The sequence below is a fragment of the Protopterus annectens genome, chromosome 1.part0 (assembly GCF_019279795.1).
Source record: "Protopterus annectens isolate FY-2018-M chromosome 1.part0, PAN1.0, whole genome shotgun sequence".
NCBI classification, from domain to species: domain Eukaryota; kingdom Metazoa; phylum Chordata; order Ceratodontiformes; family Protopteridae; genus Protopterus; species Protopterus annectens.
The window spans coordinates 1,278,299,761-1,278,315,083 of NC_056725.1; the positions used below are offsets into that span (position 1 = coordinate 1,278,299,761).

The following is a 15,323-nucleotide window of genomic DNA, read 5'->3' on the forward strand; positions in this document are numbered from 1 at the left end:
GTAAAGGTGTGCACTGAACTCCAAGTAGCCGCCTCTAAAATGTCTGTGGTTGGTACTCCCCTGAGAAAGGCTGCTGAGGTGGCTGCAGCTCTGGTGGAATGAGGCCTAATACCCTTAGGCACTGGCTTGCCATGGTGTAAGTAGCAGAAACAAATGCAGTGGCCTAACCACTTAGAAATAGTCTGCTTTGAGATAGGCTTTCCTTGTGATCCTGCAGCATATGCCACTAGTAATTGCTCTGTCTTCCTGAAAGTTTTGGTTCTGTCCAAGTAGAATCTAAGCTGTCTGTGTACGTCCAAAGAATGCAGAATTCTCTCCCCCTTGTGTTGTGGATTTGGGTAAAAGGTTAGCAGATGGATGGCTTGGTTAACAGCCATAATGGACACTACTTTAGGCATAAATGTTGGGTTTGTCCTCAGGGAGACCATGTCTGGATGAAAAATGATGAAAGGTTCCACGGCCATGAGCGCCTGTAGCTCTGAAACTCATCTTGCAGAAGTAATTGCTAAGAGCAGAGCTGTTTTCCAAGATAAAAACTTCATATCAGCAGTAGTGGCTGGCTCAAAAGGAGGTAGGGTGAGCTTTTCCAAGACATAGTTGAGGTCCCATGCAGGTATTGGTAGTCTCCTTGGGGTCCTTAAATTTTTTGCTCCTCTGAGGTACTGCCTTAATAAAGGGTGAGAAAAAAGTGGTGGCTCTGTATTGTAATGAGCCGAAATGGCCGAGGCATGAATTTTAATTGATGAAAAAGATAGGCCTTTGTCCAGCATCTTAGTTAAGTATTGCAAAACCTGAGGAATATTTGGTACCGCTGTATCAGTTCCTTGTGCCTGGTTCCAGGCACAGAATCTCTTCCATTTTTCAGCATAAGACTTTCTTGTACTAGGCCCTTCTGGCTTCCAGAATGACATCCATCACAGCTTTACTGAGAGGTGCTTTTTGTATGACTACATTATCCGCCATGCTGCCAAGTTTAATGCCCTGAGTTGGCTGTGCATGATCTGATTGTTTTGCTGGGACAGTAGTCGAGGTATTTGAGGTAAGGTCCAAGCTGGATATAGAGATACGTTTCTTAGTATTGGATACCAGTACTGGCGTGGCCAGTCTGGGGCAATCAGTATCATCTTTGGCTTCTCCTGTCTGACCTTTAGGAGCACCTTGGGGAGGAGAGGCAGTGGAGGAAAGGCATATACTGATAGGTTTTTCCAGCTGAAAGATAGGGCGTCCACTTTTCATGCTTGTCTGTGATAAGTCCTTGTGCAGAATCTTTTTAGTTGGTAATTGAGAAGGGAGGCAAACAGATCTATGTCTGGATATCCCCATTTCCTTGTTATCATGCTGAAGACTTGTGGATCCAGCTTCCACTCATGGGGATCCATGAGGTTTATGCTTAGTTCGTCTGCCAGAGTATTTTCCTTTCCTGGCAGGAATTGTGCCTGCAGATGTACTTGGCAAGTCAAAGCTGTGTCCCACAAGGTCATGGCTAGTCTGCAAAGGGGGCAAGAATGTCCCCTGCTTGTTTATATACCATATGACCGTGGTGTTGTCAGTCTTTATCAGTAGTTGTCCCGGATGAAGTAGGTCCTTGAAGGCAGTCAGGGCATTCTGATGTAGATGTATTTGGTTTGAGGACCATGTGCCCTGAATGCATTTTCCTGCCATGTGGGCTCCCCAGGCATAGTCTGATGCATCCGTTGTTAGCGTCTGCCTGGCTCGAGGTAATGTGAATGGCTGTCCTTTGTTCTGGTGACAAGCCTTTGCCCACCATCGAAACTCCTGTTGCAGTCAGGGAATGAGAGTAATGACTGTTTCCAGGCTGTGGAAATATTGAGTCCAAACACTTTTTAGGTAACATTGAAGTTTCCTCATATGCAGTCTTGCATATGGAATTAGTAGGATGCAGGATGCCATGAAGCCCAAAGCCTGCAGAACTTTTCTTGCAGATAACTGGGCCTTTGTTGCCAACATTTTGAAATAGGTAGTCAGTTGCCTTTGTTTGTCTGGCGTGAGATAACCCACCTGGGCAGTTGTATTCAAGCTTGCACCCAGGAATGTTATCTATTGTGAGGGTACTAGTTTTGATTTCTTTTTGTTGACTGTGTACCCTAGGCAAGTTAGAAGTCTTTTGACGAATGCCAGATGTTGAAGTAGGATGTCCTTGTTCTCTGCTTGAATGAGACAGTCGTCCAAGTAAAGATATATTTGTATTCCTCTTTGTCTGCAGAATGCAATTACTGGTGTCAGGCAATTTGTAAAGACCCTGGGCACAGTAGATAAGCCAAAGGGCAGCGCAGAGAATTGGTAATGCATTGAACCAGCCTTGAATCTTAGGTATCTTCTGCATGATTGTCTGATTGGAACATGCAGGTATGCCTCTTTTAGGTCTAAAGTCACAAGCCAAGCATTCTTGCCCAGCATGGGCAGAAGCTGCTGCAAAGCCAACATTATGAATTTTGGAATATCCAGGAAAGTGTTCAAAATAGATAGGTTCAGTATCGGCCTCCAGGCCTTGTCCTTTCTGGGTACCAAGAACAGTCTTGAGTAAACTCCTTGTCCCTGCTCTTGCTCTGGTATTTGTTGAATGGCCCCCACGTCCATGAGGGATGAGACTTGTTTTTGTGCCTCTGCCCATTGATTTTTTGGCAGATCTGGCCAGCCGTTTGCCTTTGGTAGAGTATGGAAATGGAACTTGTAGCCTTGTGACACTATGTTTAGAACCCACTTGTCCTGGGATATGATGTGCCAATTTTGAGCAAAAAGTGCTAATTTTCCCCCTAAGGGTGCTGCCAGAAGATAAGTGCTTGGTGCAGGCAGGGGGAAGTCATTGGGACTGTTTTCTGTATGTTTGTGATCTATCTTCTCCAGCTTTGGAGGCAGAAGCATCCAATTGCTTGGGCCTATAATAACCTTGCGTCTGGGATCTGCCCCTAGGGCATCTGGATCTGCCCCTTTGAGGTCTGTCTGACACAGGAAAGGACCAATTTTTTGTAGGCCAGTGTCTACTAAACCTAGGTGGCTGTACTTGTAAAAAATCTTTGACAGTTTGCATAGATTTAGCATTGTCCTCCATTTTCTTTAACACCTTTTCTGCCTTAACATCAAACAAAGTATCATGCTGTAAAGGTGCATCTATTAATTTAACTTTAACATGATCAGGCAGATTTTGTTCCTTTAACCAAGCATGCCTCCTAATTACAGAACCCGTAACTGTGGCCCTGCAGGAGGCCTCCAAAGAATCAAAACCACATTGCAAAGTATGTTTTCCAACTTGTTCTGCTACATATAATAAATCCTGCATTTCCTTGTTTTCTGCACATTCAGAATTTAACATTTTCTGTTTAAGCAATCCCATGACATGTTGCTGATACTTAAGCATATGAAATTGACAGTTTAAGGCCCTTATAGCCAAAGTTGCAGAGGTGTAAACCTTTTTTTCCCATCTATCCAGTGCCCTTGAATCTCTGTCAGAGGGGGTTGTGTTTTTTGCAGTGGAAGCCTTAACTCCCTTTGGACCCTGTGAAATAGTTTCTGGGTCAGCAGCAGGGTTTTTAAAAAAAAATTTGTGTGAGTCAGGAACCATGTAATATCTGTCAGGCTTAACAGGAGCTGGGGGTAAGGAGCCAGGGGTCAGACTAGACTCTGAAAACACATCATCTACAATGTCTAACACAGGAGGAATGGCTAGAGGCCTGTGCTGAGGTAGTAAAAGAAAATCCCTGAGCCTCTTTTTAGATTCTGAAAAATCTTGGCCCTCCCAGTGGAAATGCTCCCTCATGGTATGCAAGGTTTCCCCAAAGGAATGGTCCTTAGGAGGAGATGCTGAAGGTATAGATTCTTCAGCATCAGAATCCTCATGGGGGAGAAGAGAATATTCTTGATCAGAAGAGGAATCAGAAGAAATAGAAACCTGATCTGAAGATTCATAGTCAGTGTCTTGCCTAGGCCTCTTATCAGGAGGGGGATGGGAACCCCTGATCAAGGTAATCAAGTCTTCGGCCATTCTGAGCATCTGTTTTTTGGGCATAGAGGCCTGTCCACGTGGCTCTTGAGTTTGTTTCCTTGCTTTAGAAGGTGCTTTAGTCTTTGCCTTTGAAGCTGAAGTCGTTTTAATGTAAAGATGTTTAGGTCTGAATACATCCTCAGAAGCCGGTACCTGCTCAGCGGCTCCGGACCCATCTGAGGGATTAGCGTCCGAGGCTCCAATACCTTGAGTATCCAGCAGCATGGCCGACTCCACGTGCAAAAGCACCTCACTGAGAACTGGCGACTGGCTTAGGAGAAGCTTCGTCGTTGGTTTTGGGCCTCGGTTGTTTCTCTCTTTCCTTGTCTTTGCGTTTTTTGTAAACTCCGGTAGTTGAATGGCTATCCGATGACATTTCAGGATAATTAAATCGGCGTCCAAAAAGGTTTAAAGCAAAATCATACCGACGCTTAATAGTGCGTTGGCTAAATAGTACAGTTTTGTACCTACCATAAATGTAGATGTTCGAGTGCTAATACAGCTGCAGTCATAACAGATGGGTTCTCCTGCCGTCAGGCGGGTCCTCGGTCGGCCGAATTCCAAAGTCTAGGTCCGGCGTCGGTTGTCGTCGCTTCTTCCCTGACGTCAGTGCGACAGGGGTATAAAGGAACCATCCGATGCCATTTTCTTCAGTTTTTCTTGCCCCAGATGTCAGGTGCCCCCAGAAGGAAGGCAATACATAAATTTGTGTAATAATGCAGTGCAATATAATCAAAATACAGTAGTTGCAAGCAAATACATCACAAATGAAAACCCCAATCAGGTTGTATGAGGATGTGTTAGCCTATAGGCCTGTCCCAAGAGGGGAAGGAGGGAGGGAAACCTGGACTGCAGCTGTATTAGCACTCGAACATCTACATTTATGGTAGGTACAAAACTGTACTATGTTCATTGTGCATACAGCTGCAGTCATAACAGATGGGTAGAATCCCAAAGCTAAGAAAGGGGTGGTAGGCACTAGGTGGAACTAGGAGGAGCCAAAATGCCCTGCAAGACTGCAGTGGTGAAGCCTGCTCTAGATTTGGAGTATAATGGTAGGTTGTAGTGCTTGGAGAAGGTATGCACAGAACTCCAAGTGGCTGCTTCCAAAATATCCTTGGTAGGAACTCCTCTGAGGAAAGCTGCAGAGGTGGCTGTGGCCCTGGTGGAATGAGTTCTAATGCCAGAAGGTACAGTTTTGCCATGAAAGGAATAGCAAAAGCATATGCAGTGGGCTATCCATTTTGAGATTGTCTGTTTGGAAATTGGCTTTCCTTGAGCTCCTACAGCATAGGACACAAAGAGCTGTTCGGATTTTCTGAAAGGCTTTGTTCTGTCCAAATAATAACGCAGTTGTCTGTGGATGTCCAAGGAATGTAGTAATCTCTCCCCTTTGTTTTGAGGATTAGGATAAAAAGTAGGTAAATGTATGGCCTGATTTAAAGCTACCCTGGATACCACTTTAGGCATAAAGGACGGGTTGGTTCGTAAGGAAACTCTGTCCTGATGGAAGATGATAAAAGGCTGAACAGCCATGAGAGCCTGTAGTTCTGAAACTCTATGAGCTGAGGTGATAGCCAGAAGGAAAGCTGCTTTCCAGGACAAATATTGCAAATCTGATGAGGCAGCTGACTCAAAGGGAGGCAAGGTCAGTTTTTCCAGAATGAAATTAAGATCCCAAGCAGGTATTGGTTGTTTCCTTGGAGGTCTTAGATTTTTAGCCCCTCTGAGGAACTGTCTTAAGAGAGGGTGAGAGAATAAAGGTGGATCAGTGTTGTATTCTGCAGAAATGGCTGATGCATGGATTTTGATGGAGGAGAATGAAAGTCCACTGCTTAGCAGCTCAGCTAAATATTGTAGTATTTGAGGTAAATTCAGTTTTCCAGGATCCTGGACCTTTTTCTAATTCCAGACACAAAACCGTTTCCATTTTGTGGAGTAAGCTTTTCTAGTTGATGGCCTTCTGGCCTCCAAAATGACATCCTGCACCTCCTTGGAGAGTAGGGCCTGTTGTGATGCTAAGGAATCTTCCATGCGGCTAGATTGAGTGTTTTTAGCTGGCTGTGAAGAGTTTTGAAGCTGTGCTGAGTCAGAAGAAGAGGCATTAGAGGCAGGGTCCATGGTGGGGAATGCGTCAGGCTCCTCAGGAGTGGGTACCAGTGTTGCCTTGGCCAGTCCAGAGCAATGAGAATCATCTTTGGTCTGTCTGCTCTGGTTTTCAATAGAACTTTGGGCAGCAGAGGAAGAGGTGGGAAGGCATAAACTGTCATTGATGTCCAACTGAAAGAGAGAGCGTCCACTCTCCAGGCCTTTGGATGGAAAATCCTTGAGCAGAATTTTGTCAATTGGTGATTTTTGTGGGAGGCAAAGAGATCTATGTCTGGCCTTCCCCATTCTTGGATTATTTCTGTAAAAACTTTTGGATGCAATTTCCATTTGTGTGGATCTGTCATATTCCTGCTTAGGTTGTCTGCCAGCGTGTTTTCCTTGCCTGGCAAGTACTGTGCTTGTAGTTCCATTTGTAAGTCCATGGCCATGTTCCAAAGTGACATGGCCAGTCTGCATAGGGGGTAAGAATGTGTTCCTCCCTGTTTGTTTATGTACCACATAACTGTGGTGTTGTCCGTTCTTATCAATAGTTGACCTGGTTGTAGAAGGTCCTTGAAAGCTATAATAGCATTTATTACTGCTAGTATTTCCTTTTAATTGATGTGAAGGTGCTTTTCTTTTTGGGACCATTTGCCCTGAATGCACCGATCTATCACGTGCGCCCCCCAGGCGTAGTCCGAGGCGTCTGTTGTGATGACTTGATTTGCTTGAGGCTTGCTGAATGGAAAACCTGTGTTTGTTTGACATGCTTGAGCCCACCACAGAAATTCCTTTTGCAGACATGGAATTAATGGTATTATTGTTTCCAAACTGTGGCTGTGTTGAGACCATATGTTTTTCAGGTACCATTGTAATTTCCTCATGTGCAGCTTTGCACATGGGATTAGTAAGATGCAAGATGCCATGAATCCCAGAGCCTGCAGGATTTTCCTTGCAGTCAGCCTGGTGCAATTTGCTAGTGCTCTGAAGTATTGAATTAGTTGCCCCTACTTCTCTGGCGTGAGGTAGGCCATCTGGGTCTTTGTGTCCAAATTGGCACCCAGGAAAATTATCTTCCGAGAGGGTATTAGCCTTGATTTCTTTTTGTTGACTGTGTATCCCAGAGAGTTCAACAACATTATTACATAAGCCAGATGTTTCAGAAGAATGTGCTTGCTGTCCGCTTGGATCAGGCAGTCGTCCAAATAGGGGTATATTTGTATCCCTTGAAGTCTGCAGTAGGCGATTACTGATGCCAGGCATTTTGTGAATACTCTGGGCGCAGTAGATAAGCCAAAGAGCAATGCAGAGAATTGATAATGGGTTGAACCTGCAAGAAATCTGAGGTACCTTCTGCAATTTTGTCTGACTGGGACATGCAGGTATGCCTCCTTGAGGTCCAATGTTACCAGCCAGGACTCCTTGCCCAGCATGGGAAGAAGTTGCTGTAGAGTGAGCATCTTGAATTTTGGTACGAGTAGAAATGTGTTTAGGAAGGATAGGTCCAAAATTGGTCTCCAATCTTTTCCCTTCCTTGGTACCAGAAATAGCCTGGAATAAAAACCTTCACCTTGTTCGTGCGGAAGTACCTCCTGAACAGCTTTCATGTTTATGAGATCTGTAATTAGCCTTTGTGCCTCTGCCCTTTGATTGTGTGGCAGGTTTGGCATGCCTCTCATTTTTGGAAGGGTGTGAAAATGGAATTTGTAGCCTCTGTTTATAATGTCCAGGATCCATTTGTCCTTTGTGACAATCTGCCAATTTTTTGAAAATAATGCCAGCTTTCCTCCTAAGGGGGCTGCCATTTGAGACTTGCTTGGCATGCAAAGGGGAAAGTCATTGGGTTTGCTTTCTGAAAGATTGCGAGTTATCCTCACCACCTCTTTGTGTAGAAGCTTGCCATTGTCTGCCTCTAAACGATCCTTGGGATTGTCCTCTGCCCCTCGGGCGCCTGTATCTGCCTCTTTGGGGTCTCTCCGTGGCAGGAAAGGACCAGTTTTTGGAAGGCCAATTTCTACTAAAACGCGGGGGTTGTACCTGTAGAAAATCTTTCACAGTTTGCATTGATTTAGCCTTTTCCTGCATTTTCCTTAATACCTCCTCAGCATTAACAACATATAGTACATCCTTTTGAAGAGGGGCGTCTAGTAATTTAGCTTTGACATGATCAGGCAAGGCTTGTTCCTTGAGCCAGGCATGCCTACGTATGACTGATCCTGTAACAGCAGCCCTACATGAGGCCTCTAGAGCATCAAAACCACATTGTAAGGTATGCTTACCCACTTGTTCTGCACTATGCATCAAATCCTGCAACTCCTTCAAGTCTGGTTGTTCAGGTTGTGACATTTTACTTTTCAATTGTGATAACAAAAACTGTTGGTATTTTAGCATATGGAACTGACAGTTTAAGGCCCTCATGGTTAAGGTAGCTGAGGTATATACCTTTTTTCCCCACCTTTCTAAGGATCTGGAATCTCTCTCGGAAGGTAATGGATTTTTAGTAGTGGAGGCCTTAACTCCCTTGGGGCCCTGTGAGATGGTTTCTGGGTCAGCAGCATGGCTTTTGTATAGAAAGTGGTGTGAGTCAGGAACCCTGTAGTACCTGTCAGGCTTAACTGGAGCTGGAGGTAGAGAGTCCGGGTTAAGGCAGGCCTCTGAGTAAACATCATCTAGGATGTCCAAGACAGGAGGTATAGCCAGAGGCCTGTGCTGAGGTAGCAAGAGAAATTCCCTAAGCCTTTTCTTGGAATCTGAATAATCTTGGCCTTCCCAGTGGAAGTGTTCCCTTAAGGTATGCAGAGTTTCCCCAAATGAGTAATCCTCAGGGGGGGGATACAGAAGGGATGGACTCCTCCGCATCAGAGTCTTCAAAAGGGGAGTAAGAATGTTCCTGATCATCACAGTGCTCTGAAATAATGGAGCCCTGATCAGAGGAGGGGGAATCTTCCTCCACTCTGGGCCTTTTGTCCGGTGGGGGCTGAGAACCTCTGATAAGAGTAATTAAATCCTCAGCCATTTTAAGCATCTGTTTCTTAGGCATGGGGCCTGGAGATGGGCCCTGTGTAGCTTGTCTCTTAGAGTGCATGGTTGCTTTAGACTTAGTGAAAGCCTTGATGGAGAAAGAAGAGGAAGGTCTGAAGACACCTTGAGTGGAGGTGGACCTGTCCACATTCTGAGTTTCAACGCCAAGAGTGGCTTCGGTATCTGTAGTCGGGTGTGGGCCGAGCAGCCTGCGACCTCGGGCACAGGAGACACCGCCAAAGAAGTGTTGTCGGTAGTCAGGGGCTGCGTAGGCGCCTCGCTGAGAACCGGACCACATGTAGTCGGCTTTGGCGTGGTGTCGGTAGAGGCCGCGGACCTCGTGTGTCAGTCCTTATCTTTGCGTTTTTTAGACAAAACTGGCGTCGGAGTATCCGACAACATAATATAGTTAAATGCTTTCCCAAAATAATGCTGGGCGAACTCCGCCCGACGCTTAATAGTGCGTTTGTTGAATGTAGCACAAAAGCGACAGACCGAGACATCGTGGTCTGGGCCTAAACAAGGTATACAGAGGGAATGGAAATCCTTATGCGGTATTTGCTTCCCACAAGAAATACAATTATTAACTTTGTCTGACATCGGTCTGAGGCAAGAAAAGTTTCCCCAACAGGGTACTTAGCTTTCAAGAAGACTTCGGTTTCCAAATTTTCGTAATCTCAGGAGCTGGCCAACCGGCACTTGCGAACTGCTTCTGCTTCGGGCACCGCGCGGAAAGAAAGACTGAAGAAAATGGCGTTGGATGGTTCCTTTATACCCCTGTCGCACTGACGTCAGGGAAGAAGCGACGACAACCGACGCAGGACCTAGACTTTGGAATTCGGCCAACCGAGGACCCGCCTGACGGCAGGAGAACCCATCTGTTATGACTGCAGCTGTATGCACGATGAACATCTAGCACAAAACCGACAATCAGAAACATTGTGATCTGGGCCCTAGGCAAGGAATACAGTAAGAATGAAAATCCTTATGAGGTATTTGCTTCCCACAAGAAATACAATTATTAACTTTTTTTGACATTGGTCTAGAGCAAGAAAAAAGTTTCCCCAACGGGGTACTTAGCTTTATTGAAGACTTGGTCTAGAACAAGAAAAAAGTTTCCCCAACGGGGTACTTAGCTTTATTGAAGACTTCGGATCTGAAACTCAAATCCGAAAATCTCAGGAGTCGGCCGACCGGCACTTGTGAACTGCTTCTGCTTTGGGCATCGCGCGGCAAGAAAGACTGAAGAAAATGGCGTTGGCTGCTTCTTTTATACCCCTGACGACCTGATGGCAGGGAAAGGGTGAAAGCCACCGACGCAAGACCCAAGACTTTGGAATTCAGGTCGGCTGAGGGCAACCTGCCAGCAGGATTACCCAAATGTATTGACTGCAACAGTGAAACACGAAGAACATCAATTAGCAACAGGTTAAAGAGAGGAGGTACTCTAAAAGAGAGTGGTGGCTGCAGTGAACAACTGCATTCATTATTACTCCAGAAAGGAAGAACTTTTTTCTCTACACCATTTTACACATCTGTATGTACTTTACTTCACATGAAGCAGCACATCATTTTCTTTTCCATGAAAAACATCTGGACATAATTTGTTTACAATTCTGCATGTATTGTATTCCACGTGAAGAAAGTATTAAGTGTGCTAATATAACAAATGCACAAGATGCAGCACTATGCAAAAAAAACAACAAAGGTACCTCAAAAGTCTAATCTGCAGGGAGAGACTACCAGCAAAAAAGTTTTTTACACTAGGTTACAATAAATCCCTCCAAGAATCTGGAATTATTTGAGTGCTAAAACTTTGACGAAAAGTTAAAATTGAGACAAAAAGGACACCCATATGCTAAAAATGTTACAGCAGATACTACAGGGGCAAAGACAACTTACTACACATAAACTTCTTTGCTCAAGAATAAGGGACACAGCCAAAACTAATGAAGGAATTGCCTAAAATAAGGGACACTTTTTAAATATTACTCCAGTGCATTTAGACAGTTACTAGAACAACAGGTTTAGCACCAGCAAGCTCTTGTTCTGTAGAATGAGTAGTATGAAACTAACATCAGGCATTAATGACTGACCATAACCTTCAATGACTTATCAGAAAATCTAAAATTCTACAAGGGGCAGGGCAAACATATGAGGCAAAATCAGGGACAGCTAAGAGCTTAATGGACATAAGGCATAATAAATATGGCAACAGGCATTTGCATACTTCAAGAGTGCTTATCTTTGAAATGAATGAGATTCTTCAAAGAAAGTGTAACAGATGACCACATCTAGAAAAGGTTCTCTTCAATGGTCATACAAAAAATGACTGACGATACCTGGACAAAAAAGAAATGGAAAGAGGATGTTGTCACAAAAAAGAAGACCAGATGTACAAAAGTAGGTAAGGTTTGCTAATTATGGAGAAGAAGCAAAACAGATGAAACAACATGGCACTTGTCAACAACTACATTCTGTGTTGTTCTGCAGCCATTTGAGGGACAAATGGAGTTTGTCTTTTCTGTACAGTCCCGTGTGCATCAGAAATAATGTGCAGATACATGCATATAAAGAAGTTATGTCTTACCATAACATTCAGTCTCTGTTGTTGATCTTGTTCATTCATTACTGATGGGATATCGCTTCCGTCCTCGGAACCGAGCCGGCCAATATCAAGCTCGTGTCAGCCAAAAACTCTTGGGCAAAGGTCCTACCCAGAATGCTCTGCTGCCTGTTACCTCAGATCGAGTTTGCAAGTTGATAGATAAAAGTAGAGGCTACCTCTGGTCATAACGGTCCTACAATAAAGGAGTACATGAGATTAACCAGGAACCTCTGGATGGGGGACGGAGGGTGGGAAGTAATGAATGAACAAAGATCAACAACACAGACGGAAAGTTATGGTAAGACATAACTTCTTTATCTGATGTTGTTAATCTTCGTTCCTTCCTTACTGATGGGACAGAGTCCCCAGCTACCTGTATCCCCTGGGTGGCCCTCATGGAAGGACATTCCTGAGCACCATGGAGCCAAAGGAAGCTCTACCTCTGGAGGCCAAGTCCAATTTGTAATGAAGAATAAGGGTATGAGGTTTGGCCCAAGTTGCAGCTGAGCAAATATCATGGAGGGAAGCCTTAGCAGGGAAAGCTGCTGAAGTTGCCATAGATCTTGTTGAATGTGCTTTGACTCTATGAGGCAAGGTGAGATTGTTTTTGTTGTAGATAAAGGTAATACAATTTCTCAACCATGAAGCCAGTGTAACTTTTGATACAGGATGACCCCTGTCTAGGTCCAGAAAAAGTCATAAACAGTTGGCCTGATTTACGGGTAGATTTTGTTCTGTCCAGATAAAATCGTATTTGCTTATGAACATTCAAGGAGTGCAGGCAATACTCTCCTTTGTTAAAATGGTTAGGAAAGAACACTGGAAGGTCAGTAGATTGGTTGATAAACCACTCTGACACCACATTTGGTAAAAAGGAAGAATTAGTTCTCAGTGATACCCTTCCTTATGGAAGATAAAGTTAGGGAGGTTTGATGCATAAGGCTTGAAGTTCTGATAAGCGTCTGGCCGATGTGATTGCAATCAGAAACAAAGTTTTCCAAGAGAGATATTTTACATCACATGAAGATGCAGGTTCAAAGGGGGGAGCTGTTAGAGCTTGCAGAACCAATGCCAAATCCCAAAGCTGTACCGGTTCTCTAAAGGGAGGTTTTAGGTGAATAACCCCTTTCAAGAAAGTTTTACAGAGTCTGTGTGACATAAGTGAAGAATCTTGAAAACCAATGTGGAAATTTGAGATGGCAGCTAAATGCACATGTATAGTAGAGGCACACACCCCAGAGTGGAAAAGATGTGATAAGTATTCCAGCACCACTGAAACTGGGGCTGACAAGGGGTCTAATTGTTTATTCGCTGCCCATAGAGACAACCTTTTCCATTTGTTAAGATAGATTAGGCTGGTGGATGATTTACGAGATGCAATAAGAATATTGCGCACAGGGGACGAGAGGTTTTCATGCCTGGCAATCATTGGAAGTGGAGAAACCAAGCTGTCAGTTTCAGGGTTGTTAGATTGGGGTGAATCAGACCCTGCAGATGAGAGATCAATGTTGGGAATGGATTGAAGATCCACGTTTGATCTAGAAAGGTGAGGCCAGAGGAAGGGAAACCAGACTTGTCGAGGCCAATATGGAGCAATGAGGATCACTTTGCTCTTCAACTGTCGTGCTATCTTCAGAAATTGGGAGATGAGGGGAAGAGGAGGATAATCATAAAGTAGACCCGAGGACCAAGTGTGGACTAGAGTGTCTCTCTGTGACTGTCCCCGAGGGGGGATTAGGGCAAAATAGTTGCTGCACTTGTAGTTGGTTGGGGAGACAAATAAGTCACAGCAAGGCTGGCCCCAGTGGCTGACGATTTTTGCCGCTATCATAGGATTGAGGGACCACTCATGAAGTTGCAGAATGCGCCTGCTCAATTTGTCTGCTATCGAGGAATGTGTGTTGCAGTTAGAAAGCGGTTGGAAGCTATCGCCCATTGCCATATTCTCAAAGCCTCTCGGCATAACGAGTAAGATCTGGTGCCCCCTTGTTTGTTGATGCACCAGACCACTGACATGTTGTCTGACTGGATCGCAATAGTCCCTGATGGAAGGATGGAATGAAATGCTTGCAACACTAGTAGCACAGCCCTCAGTTCCAGGACATTGATATGCAAAAGGGCCTCTGTCTCTGACCAGGTGCCTTGGACCAAGTTTCTCTAATATAGCTCCCCCACCCCATCAGGGAGGCGTCCGTGGTCACCGTGGCTATCGGTTGATGGGTGTTGAAGGGGCGAGACCATTGTTGGGGATTTCGAGACGTCCACCAGAGGAAATCTTGCTTGCATCTCTGAGTTACACTTAACTGAAAAGACAAAGGATGTTGTAGAGGGTACCACTGAGTGAGAAGTAGCCACTGAAAGAGGCTCATGTGGAATCTGGCTAGAGGAATAGTGGTGATCGAGGCTACCACTGACCCCAACAGTTGGGAGTACAGATCAAGCGGGAGATTTGTGGTGACAGAGCAATGGTTGAACCTGTTGCCTTATTCTCTGAAGCCTGTGGTTCGGAAGGGATGCTGTGCAATTTCTCATGTCCAACAGTACCCCTATAAATTCCAAAGACTGAGTTAGGGTCGTGTTGGACTTCTCCCAGTTTACAGTGATTCCGAAGCTTTGAGCTGTTGGAGAGTGTAGTGCAGGGCTTTTTCTAGTAGACGCCTGGTGGGGGCGGTAAAGAGCCAGTCATCTATATATAGAAATGCATGGAATCCTTAAAGTCGCAAGTGAGCGATAACCACTGCCATGCATTTGGTGAACACTATGGGGGCTGTAGAGAGACCAAAGGGCAGAGCTCGAAATTGGTAGTGACTGGCTCCTATGCAGAAGTGGTGGTATCTTCTTGAGCGCTTGCCCATTTACATGTGGTAATATGCATCTTGAAGATCTACAGAGCACATCCAATCATCTTCTTCCAGAAGAGGAAGGATAGACTGAACCGTGACCATCCGGAATTTCTCTGTTTTTACAAATTTGTTCAGTGTGCTGAGATCCAGAATTGGTCTCCAGTCCCCTGTCTTTTTTGGCACTAAAAAGAACCTTAAGTACAAACCGGATCCTATCTGGTCTGGGGGGACCGTCTGGATGACTCTTTTTGTAGCAGCTTTTGGATTTCGTGTGCTGCTGCTTCCCTTTGACTGGGTGGAACATCGGGTAATACTCTGGATGAGAATGGACAAAGATGGAAGGGGATGCAATAGCCTCTGGATATTATCCATTGTACCCAAGAGTTGGTGGTTATATTTTGCCAGGCAGTGGGGTACAATGAAAAACGTCCCCCGACCACTTCCAGAGGTGAGCAGTCAAGCAACATTTCAGGAGTGCTGACAAGGTTGGCCAGAGAAGGAATCTCTGGAATCCAGATTTCGTGGACCTCCTTTGCCCCGAAAGGGGCATCTTCCATTGGAGTTTCCCCCTCTGCCTCTAGGGGAGAACTCGGCACGTGTATCCTGGAAAGAGACCTGTGATTTCCTGTACCACATCTTCCCACTCCTCTGATTTCTGGAGTAGAATTGCTGAGGAGTGGAGTGTCTGACACCAACGGCAGACAGGGTCTTGCCATCTTGTTCACACCTTGCCAGCGTATCTTTCACTTTAGGGCCAAACAAA

At 45.0% G+C, this 15,323-nt stretch overlaps 1 protein-coding gene across 2 annotated transcripts in view; it reads right to left on the reverse strand.

Moving 5' to 3' along the window:
• The window catches only part of ZNF532 (zinc finger protein 532), a 700,664-nt gene that overhangs the window by 61,627 nt on the left and 623,714 nt on the right, over positions 1 to 15,323 (reverse strand). The gene's annotated exons all lie outside the window — the stretch shown is intronic.